General features: G+C 37.2%; 1 pseudogene; it reads left to right on the forward strand.

The window, feature by feature from the left end:
• Window positions 1-462: 462 nt before the first annotated feature.
• Window positions 463-9054, forward strand: LOC109214297 (annotated as a pseudogene).
• The last annotated feature ends 2183 nt before the right edge of the window (window positions 9055-11237 follow it).

The raw sequence follows: 11237 nt of genomic DNA on the forward strand, positions 1-11237 counted from the left end.
AACTACTAGGGATGAAATACATAACGCATACTGTGCTGAGATCCGAGCAGATGAGGACGACCTCAATGGAGCAACTCATCGACTGACCTCGGTACAGGATGAACCCAGAAAAGATCAAAGAAACGATACCAGAAGGGACCTCGTGACCTAATAGGGAATAGCACCAACCATATGTCTGAGCGGCCATTGCGTCCTCCTCCCGCCACGAAGAAGGCCAATCTAGACCAAGGGCAGGGACTCAATGGAATGAAAAGGTATGCCCCCTTTATTGTCCGTTCACAATTTTTATGTGTCATCTATAGAGATAGTCTACGCCCTAGAGAAGCTTGGACCGAAGGTAAAGTGGCCGCAGGGATGAGGTCCGATCCGAGCACCAGAAATTCAGACGCCCTCTACGAGTTCCATCAAGAACGAAGGCACAAAACCGAAGATTGCATTGCTCTAACATAGGAGGTCGTAAACATGTTACGACAAGGACACCTCAAAGAATTGCTGAGCGACCGGGGAAGGACCAACTTCGCCAGAGGACGCGAACAATACCAAGGACCACCGAAGCTTCCCTCACCAACTCGCACCATTCACATGATCATTGGTGGTGGCGATGACACTTCCATCAACATCGTGAAGTTCACCACTACCCATAAGCTCAAACGATCGATCACCCGTGAACGGTATGACGAACTCGAAGAAAGTATCATCTTCGATAAGTCGGATACCAACAGTTTGGTATTGCCTCACTATGATTCCCTTGTTATTACTTTAAGAATTTTAGATACCAATATGAGACGCATCATGGTGGACGATGGAAGCGGCATATGCATCATCTATCCTCGAGTACTTGAACAAATGAGACTCGAAAATAAGATAGTGTCGCGTTGCATCATGCTAACTATTTTTAACAATGCAGTCGAGCAGATATCTGGTGAAATCACACTCCCTGTTCTGGCAGGTGGCGTCACTTTGGAAACAACATTCTATATCATGAACCAAGATACAACGTACAACACCATAATAGGACGACCATGGATACACACCATGAGGGTCGTCCCTTCCAGCTTATACCAGGTCATCAAGTTCCCGACCCCATAGGGAATATTCAGCATACGGGGGGAACAACGCACATCTCAGGAGTGCTACAAAATTTCCTAGACAGCGCGGATGCTCAAGAAATGAAGGGCAAGAAAAAAGAGGCATAGCAATCAACTATGTTGAAGTCAATATGCGACGATAGCGAGGACGTCATCAGAGACCCTGATATTTAAGCTACAGGGTCGACTATATAAGACCTCGACCCCGTTCAATTAGATCTCAACGACCACAACAAGAAAGCTTACATCGGCTGCAAACTTCAGGAACCAGGTAAATTTCGTCAATTCTTAACAACTAAGACAGATTTGTTTGCTTTCCGCCATGCAAACTTGTCGGGTATCCCAAAGAAAATTGCCACGCACAAACTGAATATCGACTCATTCCCCCCAGTGAGGCAGGTCAAACGTAAGTTTAACTCCGCAATCAATGACGTGGTACGTGAAGAGGTAGAAAAATTATTGGAAAATGGCTCCATCAGGGAATCGAAGTACCCCAATGGGTCTCCAATGTGGTTATGGTTAAGAAGAAGAATGGGAAATGGTGGATATGTGTGGATTTCACATATTTAAACAAAGCGTGCGCAAAGGATTTGATCCCATTACCCCATATCGACTAACTCATCGATGCAACAGCCGGGCACGAACTACTGAGCTTCTTGGAAGCCTATTCAAGTTACAATCAAACCCTTATAGAAGAAGAAGATGAGGAAAAAACCACCTTCATCACCCACCAAGGGACGTACTGCTACAGGGTCATGCCCCTCGAATTGAAGAACGTGGGGAAAACCTACAAAAGGTTGGTGACGAAGATGTTCAAGGACCAACTCGGTAAGATGATGGAAGTCTACATAGATGACATGCTAGTCAATTCCAAAAGGAAAGAAGATCATATCGACCATCTAAGAGAAACTTTCGATATACTTAGGCGATACGGAATGAAGCTGAACCCCAAAAAGTGTGCGTTTGATGTGGCCTCAGGAAAGTTTCTAGGATTCCTGGTATCAATGAGAGGGATCGAGGTCAATCCCAACCAAATCAAAGCCATCGAGAGGATACCGGAATACCTAACCACCAAAAAGCAGGTTCAAAGGTTGACTGGCCGGATAACCGCCCTGTCAAGGTTCATTTCACGATCATCGGATAGGTGTCACAAATTCTTTGCCATACTCAAGAAGTACAACGACCTCTAATGGACTACATAGTGCGTCCAAGCCTTGAAGGAATTAAAAGCGTACTTGTCGTCGCCACCACTGCTTTCAAAACCAGAGCTAGGAGAACGTCTCCTCGTTTATCTCGTTGTATTCGAAGTAGCTGTAAGCGCGTTCCTGGTTCGAGAAAACTAAGATACCCAATCCCCCATCTATTATATTAGCAAAACATTAGTCGATGCCAAGACGAGGTATCCTCACCTTAAAAAGCTGCCCCTGACCTTAGTCATAGCTTTGGGAAAACATAGATCGTATTTCCAATGCCACCTATCTCGGTCGTTATGACTCTCCCCTTGAGAAGCATTCTGCATAAACTCGAGCTATTGGGAAGGCTGTCCAAATGGGAAATCGAGCTGAGTGAGCACGATATCGAGTACCAGCAGCAAACAACAATAAAGTCATAAGGGGTTGCTGACTTCGTCGCCGACTTTAGCGCAAAGGTAATGCCCAAAGTTGAAAAATAAGCCGCTAAAACTTCCTCCCAAATATAAGACTTCTAGGTCTTGTAACCGATGGCGTCGAACGCGCCAGGGGCTGGACTAGGACTCGTACTCAAAGTCCCAACAACCGAAGTAATTCGCCAGTCCATAAGGTCGTACATGACTAACAACGAGGCTGAGTATGAGGCTGTAATTGCAGGTTTGAGACTAGCACTCAAGTACGGGGCAAGACGGTTAAAAATACGTTGTGATTCCCAACTCGTAGTCAACCAAGTCACAGGGACTTACCAAATAAAAGAACATAGATTGCAAAAATATCTGATTGAAATCTGCAAGCTGCAGCCCGAATTCGACAAATGCCACTTCGACCGAATTCCCCAAGTACAGAACGCTGAGGTGGACGACCTTGCCAAATTGGCTACAGCCACCAAAAGCATCGCAACCGGAGACAAGAACGTAGTCCACCTCCTCAATTTATCGCTTGATCAAATCGAGGTAAGAAAAGTAAACATAACTTGGGACTGGCGCAATCGTATTGTTACATATTTACAGGACGGCACACTCCCGACGATAAAAAAGAAACCAAGAAACTGAGAATGCAAGCGGCCAGGCACAGTATCATCCACAACGACCGATATAAGAGGACTTACGGCGGTCCTCTAGAGAAATGCCTTGGCCCAAATCAGATGCGACGAGTCCTTGAAGAGGTCCACGAGGGCCATTGTGGAGCTCATTCCGGCAATCGGGCTCTGGTCAGATGCCTCATCCGGGCGGGATACTATTAGCCCACCATGAAAAAGGAGGTCGCATACTTCGTGAAAAAGTATGAGCAATGCCAAAAGTATGCTCCGATGATTAATCAAGCGGTCGAACATCTCCACTCAGTCACATCACCTTGGCCGTTTATCAAATGGGGAACGGACATCATGGGCCCCTTCCCGACTGGGCGAGGTAACGTACGATTCCTTCTGGTTTTAACTGATTATTTTCTAAGTAGGTGGAAGCAGGAGCATTCGCCCAAATACGCGAATAAGAGGTTATCGCCTTTATATGGAGAAACACCTTATGCTGGTTTGGCCTTCCCAAAGAAATTAGCTGCGACAATGGGCCCCAGTTTACGGGAAGGAAAACCGCCGAGTTTTTTGAGAAATAACATATCAAAAGAATACTCTCGACGCCATATCACCCCCGCGGGCAACGGGCAAGCAGAGTCATCCAACAAGTCGGTACTGAACATCATGAAGAAAAAGCTTGAAAACGCCAATCAACTGTGGCCGAAAATATTACCAGAAGTACTGTGTGCCTATCGGACAACGCCGAAGACGAGCACAGGAGAGACCCCCTACTCTTTGGTCTACGAGACCGATAGAGTAATACCAGTCGAGGTCGGAGAGCCCAGCCTAAGGTACTGCCATGAGAGTGGACCTCGGAACGACGAAAGCAGAAGATAGGAGCTCGACGAAGAGACATGACCTACATAAGGATGATCGCCCAAAAATAATAAGCAGAACGCTATTATAACAAGAAGGCAAAGATCAGGCTATTATATATCTATTGTTGTTACCCCCCTAGAGTGTATTTAAAGTTAGTTGCAAAAAGCAAGCCCTACAACTAATCCAGCAGCAATAACAATAACAGAAGCAACAGAAAGCAGTGGATTCATGATAAACTCCTTGTATAAAAAAAAAGGGGGTAATGATACATCAACCAATGAATTATGACTTAATTATTTCCTCGCTGGACTCATCCAGTCGAAGTAACTACAAACTTCGGATTGAAATATAGTGTTGGACGTGGAGTAAAAATCTATCTATATAGAATAGGAGAAACAAAACCACTACATTAAGACAAGTGTCTTAACCATAAAAAGCCAAGTGGCATTGTTAAGACAAAATAAACTACTTTTCTAACTAACTTTTTATTGAATTCTAAATTTTGAATTAATTGGTTACACTACTTGAATTAATAAATATAGATATCTTAATTATCAATAAAAAACGAAAATACAAAAAAATATTCTACTCATTCAAATTGGAGTTTTAAAATTATTTTACAATAAAAAACAAAAATAACAAAAAAATAAAAAAACTACCAATTTAAATAGGAGAGTAATTTCTTCCTAATATAGTTGTAGTAGTGTGTGTATATATATGGGAGTAGTTATTATACTAAATTAGTTTTTTATTAATAATTCATATGTCAATTTAACAATATATATATATATATATATATATATATATATATATATATATATATATATATATATATATATATATATATATATATATATATATAAAGAAAGTAGTAGACAAAAATATTAAACAAACTAATATGCTAATAAAAACTTCTATTAACAATGCAATTATACTAAATATTGGATAATATAATAAAGAAAAATACATAACAAAAAAAATTATTCGATGACTATATAAGTCCCTTTAATTTAATAGATATTTTATTTATCAAAATTTAGATAATATTATCGAGAACAACATAATAAATTTAAATTGATTTTTTTAAGATTAATAAAATATATATCTTATCTCATATTACAAAAAAAAAAGCGATCAGACAAAAATATTAAACAAAGTAATATGCTAATAAATATTTTTATTAACAATGTATAACAATGCAATTATACTAAATATTGGATAATATAATAAAGAAAAATACGTAGCAAAAAAATTATTCGATGACTATATAAGTCCCTTTAATTTAATAGATATTTTATTCATCAAAATTCAGATAATATAACCGAGAACAACAGAATAAAATTTAAATTGATTTTTTTAAGATTAATAAAATATATATCTTATCTCATATTACAAAAAAAAAAAAGCAATCAGACAAAAATATTAAACAAAGTAATATGCTAATAAATATTTTTATTAACAATGTATAATTACTAAACATCTATCTATATATCTATCTATATAGAATAGGAGAAGCAAAACCACTACATTAAGACAAGTGTCTTAACCACAAAAAGCCAAGTGGCATTGTTAAGACAAAATAAACTACTTTTCTAACTAACTTTTTATTGAATTTTAAATTTTGAATTAATTGGTTTCATTACTTGAATTAATAAATATAGATATCTTAGTTATCAATAAAAAACGAAAATACAAAAAAAATATTCTACTCATTCAAATTGGAGTTTTAAAATTATTTTACAATAAAAAACAAAAATAACAAAAAAATAAAAAACTACCAATTTAAATTGGAGAGTAATTTCTTCCTAATATAGTTGTAGTAGTGTGTGTGTGTGTATTATATATGGGAGTAGTTATTATACTAAATTGGTTTTTTATTAATAATTCATATGTCAATTTAACAATATATATATATATATATATATATATATATATTATATAAAGAAAGTAGTAGACAAAAATATTAAACAAACTAATATGCTAATAAAAACTTCTATTAACAATGCAATTATACTAAATATTGGATAATATAATGAAGAAAAATACATAACAAAAAAATTATTCGATGACTATATAAGTCCCTTTAATTTAATAGATATTTTATTCATCAAAATTCAGATAATATTATCGAGAACAACAGAATAAAATTTAAATTGATTTTTTTAAGATTAATAAAATATATATCTTCTCTCATATTACAAAAAAAAAAAGCGATCAGGCAAAAATATTAAACAAAGTAATATGCTAATAAATATTTTTATTAACAATGTATAATTACTAAACATTGCATAATATAATAAAGAAAAATATAAAACAAAAAAGTTCTTCAATAACTATATAAGTCTTTTTAGTTTAATAGAGATTTTATTATTGGGTATATCGTATTGACAAATAAGATGATAATTTAAATTTATTAAAGTAATACGATCTAATATGTTCAAACAAGTCCGATTAAGATTTAATTTAAATAATATTGTTTAATACCGACCGCGCATCGCGCGGGTACGACTACTAGTAAAAAAGAAAAGGAAATGCATTGTACTATGAGACTAGTTGGGAATGCTAAACGGTTTCCTGATGAGTAAATATGGCTTGAGAAAAGCAACCGACAAGTTTTCAGTTAAAGAGATCAGTAATTTTTGGGAGAAACAAAAACATAAATTATAGTTGAGTATTCTGTTCACACTATCAGCAGTTGAAGTGTTTTTCTGATGCATTAATATCTTCGTGGGAGAAGAAGTTCAAAGTATATTACATGTAAGTTCTCTTGAAAAAGTAACAAACAAGTTTTTGATGAAACGAGATTAGTATATTTGGGGATATAAAACCATTAAGTCTACTTAAGTATCCCTTGTTATGCCTTCCACACCATTCTGCAGAGGTTCATGTATCAACAATGATGCATTAATTCTTGAAAAAGCAACAGGCATTTTGTCTAGTCAATGCGATCAGTGTTATAGTAGTTATTTGATTTGATTGATGTTTATCTTTAAGTGGTTTATATATAATTAAAGCTCATAAATGATCAAATATAACATGCATAAATAGCAGTATCCCAGCAGACTTTATAAACTACCGCTTCTAGGAGAAAACCTCAAAACCAATATCTATTTTCTTTACTAACCACGACATTTCAGCAAACCATGAATGACTCTTCTTCTAGTGAATGTTCACTACAAGTTCTTGATCCCGAACATCTTGCAGTGGTTGAGCAACAAGACTCAGGATTTCTTTTTCACGCACCTGCTGTTTCATCTTTCGATGATATAATTCCAACACTCCTTAATTGTGTGGACAAGCTTAGGCATCTCAACATCATGGAGCAAGGCATTCAGCTGCCTACTATTGTAGTAGTCGGCGATCAGTTTTCTGTAAAGTCCAGTGTGCTTGAATCACTTGCTGGAATCAGTCTTCCTAGAGAGCAAGACATTTGCTCTAGAGTGCCTCTCATCATCAGGCTGCAAAATCACATTGATTCAGAGGTTCACTTGGAGTACAATGGAAAATCAGTTCCAACCGATGAAGTTCATGTTGCGGAGGCCATTGTTCTTGCAACTAATGAGATAGCTGGACATGGTAAGGGAATATCCAACATTCCTCTTACTGTCGTAGTGAAAAAGAATGGTATTCCTGACTTGACTATGGTGGATTTTCCCAGAATAACTAGTGTCTCCGTTCACAGACAACCAGAAGATATCTTCGAACGAATTTCAGATATTATTATGAACTATATAACACCTGAGGAAAGCATAATTTTGTATGTTCTATCAGCCACTGTTGATTTCCCTACTAATTTTGAATGCATTAACATGTCCAAGAAGGTGGACAAAGGTGGGAAAGTACTCTAGCAGTTGTGACACAGGTTGATAAGGCTTCTGAGCGGTTTCTTGAAAAACTTACTGAACACGGTGTGAATATAGGAGTTGGTTATGTTTGTGTTAGGAATAGGATTAGGAATGAGTCTTCCCCTAGTGAGGTGGCTAGGCTTTTTGAGACTCATGTACTATTATCCAAGATGGACAAATCCATGGTTCACATTCCTGTTCTGGCACATAAGTTGGTGCAAATTCAAGCAAACATTAGTTCCAAATGCTTGCCAAATGTTGTGAGAAGGATTACCTCTCTGAACGAGTTTGTACAGAATTTGGGTTCTGTTGCTGAAGCTTTGGCTGCATTCATGCAAATTCGTAGTTTGGCTAAGAAGTCTCTGAAGAAAATTTTTCATAGAGTAGATTTGGAGGAGTACATTGAAGATTTTGAAATGCAATGCGCTGCTAGATGGTCTGAGTTTCTTGATCTTGAACTCCACGAATACTATGCTGACCTCCATTCAAATTACCCTTATAAAGAGGATGTCTACTTGATGGATGAGCTCTTTTTTTTGAAGGAAGCATGTGGGATTAGATTGCCTTTAGAAAAAAATGATGCTAGATTGCCAAATGTCGTCCCACATGCTGTTTTTCTTATTTTTTTGCAGAAAAAGGTCAAAGAGATTTCTACAACTGGGGAGGAGTTTGTGGGAAAAATGTGGAACTGTATAGAGGAAGTTGTCATCAAAGTTCTGATGCATCATTACCCGGAACTTGAGTGTTTCATTAGGAGGGCAGTGCAAAATTTGATTGCTAGGAGGAAGGATGAATCTGTTCAATGGGTCCGGGAAATCATTGGGACGGATAAGCTGACTGACCTTACTAGTAACCCCGAGTATGTAGCTACTTATAGCAGGTTCATGGCTCAACAAACGCGATTTTTGAAGTTTTGGAAATCTTCTATAGGGAAACCACACCTGAAAATAAAACTCAAAGGAGTTGGAGTAATTAATGTTTTAGTATTGAGGAAGCATCGTAAAGATTTTGTGCAGCTAGCTTTTGAATTGAAGATGTGAATGGCTGCATACTGGAAAATCGTGTTCAATCCTGAAAAATTGGGTAACTATGAGATGAAGGTGAATATTGGTAATGATTTGATGGCATTACTGCACATGAGGTTCACTGCATTCTGGCAAACTGTTTTTAGTGTTGAAAAGATAGTTAACTATGAGATTGAGGAGGAGATTCTTAAAGATCTGATTGCATCCCAGGATTGCTCAAAAAGAGAGGAGTCGAAAGAGGTGGTGGCGAAAATATGGACAGGATTGCTCTTCATGTTGATGATGAAAAGGATTAAACAAGTTTGGTGCTTTTGGACAGCATGTTTAATCTGGTATTATATTGTAGTTCTGCTATTATTAGTAAAAGTTGAAAATTAATGTGTTTCTATTAATGATTTTGATTCTGTGTTTCTTTCCTTCTTATGGTGGTCTATGATTAATTTTGCCTGCAGTTTCATTTGCATATCACTTTCATTGGATGTGTATTTGCAACCTCTATTACTAAAGTATGAAAATTTTCAGTTAGCTAAAGTCTGAAGTACTATTTTCTCTTTTAGTTCACTGGTATGTAGACTTCTTTACCTATGTCACAGTGGACTTCTGAATGTTTCAAAGTTTACTATTGAATAATATTGGACATTTTGAGGAACTGGTCTATTCTGTTTCAAGAAACTGGTGTCAATGCAGTTTTTCATATGATAATGGTATATTTGTTTTATCCACTTTCAAGAGATTATGATAAGGCATATAATGTGGTGATGGTATGAAAAGGGCGCGAGGTCCGGGGAAGGGCCGACCACAAGGGTCAATTGTACGCAGCCTTACCCTGCATTTTTGTAAGAGACTGTTTCTACCGCTCGAACCCATGACCTCCTGATCACATAGCAGCAATTTTACCGGCCAAGGCTACCCAATGTGTTGGTATAGTGACAGAAATTGCACATAACTCTTCATAAACTCTGTATATAACCTAAGAAAGCAGTAATATAGTGGGCGCTGCGCATGGTGTAAATAGTAGGTAACCACAAATTGTGTACCAATTAGTGAATGTATCATCATCCAAATTTGAAGAGAGATGGGCCTCCACGGAACTTGAGATTACTGTAAAAATAGCACGGTATAGCCAGTTTTCGGACTGGTCAATCAAAAATAGCCAGCGTTTACCAAGTCAATGAAAAGTAGCCACCGTTTTGTTGCAATAGAGACCGGTCCAACATAATATACTGGAGTTCGATGCACTTGTGTATGAACTCCAGCATATTATGCTGGACCAGTATACTTTGCTGGCTCCAGTATAATATACTGGAGACTGGAGCATTGGTGTTCCAAACTCCAGTATATTATACTGGACCATTATACTTGCTGGAACTCCAGTATATTATGCTGGAGTTCTAGTGTATTTATGTTGGAACTCCATCATATTATGCTGGAGTTCCAGCATACTATCCTGGAACTCCAGTATAATAGTTCCAGCATAAGTATACTGGAGTATTTTTCGGGTTTTGAACAGGTTTTTCGCTCAGATTTATCTTTACATAAAAAATGGTTAAATTTCGATTACTTTTGAAATTGGGCTATTTTTGAGCGACCAGTTGTAAATCTGGCTATTTTTAAAAAATCACCCGAGATTACTTTGAATATGGGAGAAATTCAAAAATAGCAAGATTTACAAGTGGTCGTTCAAAAATAGCCCAGTTTCAAAAGTAACCGAAATTTAGTCACTTTTCATGTAAAGATAAATCTGAGCGAAAACACTGTTCATAACGCGAAAAATACGCCAGTATATTATGCTGGAGTTCCAGGATAAGTATGCTGGAACTCCAGCATAATATGATGGAGTTCCAGTATAAGTACACTAGAACTCCAACATAATATACTGGAGTTCCAGCAAAGTATACCGGTCCAGTATAATATGCTGGAAGTTCATACACAAGTGCTCGAATCTCCAGTATATTATGCTGGAACTTTCCGTGTTTTGGAGTTCCAGCATAATATGTTGGAAGTTCATACACAAGTGAACCGAACTCCAGTATATTATGCTGGACCGGTCTCTGTTGCAGCATAATAGTGGCTATTTTTCATTAACTTGGTAAACGCTGGCTATTTTTGAATGACCAATCCGAAAACTGGCTAGACCCTGCTATTTTTACTTTGAATACATGTATATGTGGACTAATGTTATTCTTCTTTTCTTTCTC

This window comes from Nicotiana attenuata, unplaced genomic scaffold (assembly GCF_001879085.1).
Source record: "Nicotiana attenuata strain UT unplaced genomic scaffold, NIATTr2, whole genome shotgun sequence".
NCBI classification, from domain to species: Eukaryota; Viridiplantae; Streptophyta; class Magnoliopsida; order Solanales; family Solanaceae; genus Nicotiana; species Nicotiana attenuata.